Source organism: Lampetra fluviatilis, chromosome 69, assembly GCF_964198595.1.
Source record: "Lampetra fluviatilis chromosome 69, kcLamFluv1.1, whole genome shotgun sequence".
Lineage (NCBI taxonomy): Eukaryota > Metazoa > Chordata > Hyperoartia > Petromyzontiformes > Petromyzontidae > Lampetra > Lampetra fluviatilis.
Genome location: NC_136343.1, coordinates 5756806 through 5757005, shown reverse-complemented (window position 1 = coordinate 5757005; position 200 = coordinate 5756806).

The following is a 200-nucleotide window of genomic DNA, read 5'->3' as shown; positions in this document are numbered from 1 at the left end:
CACGGCAGCCAGCCTCCTCTCGAACACGGAGCGTGTGGACGCCGTGATGGGTCCACACTCACTCACCCAATCACTCACTCACCCACTCACTCACCCACTCACTCACTGACCCACCCACTCACTCACCCACCCACCCACTCACCCACCCACTCACCCACTCACCCACCCACTCACCCACCCACTCACCCACTCACTCACCC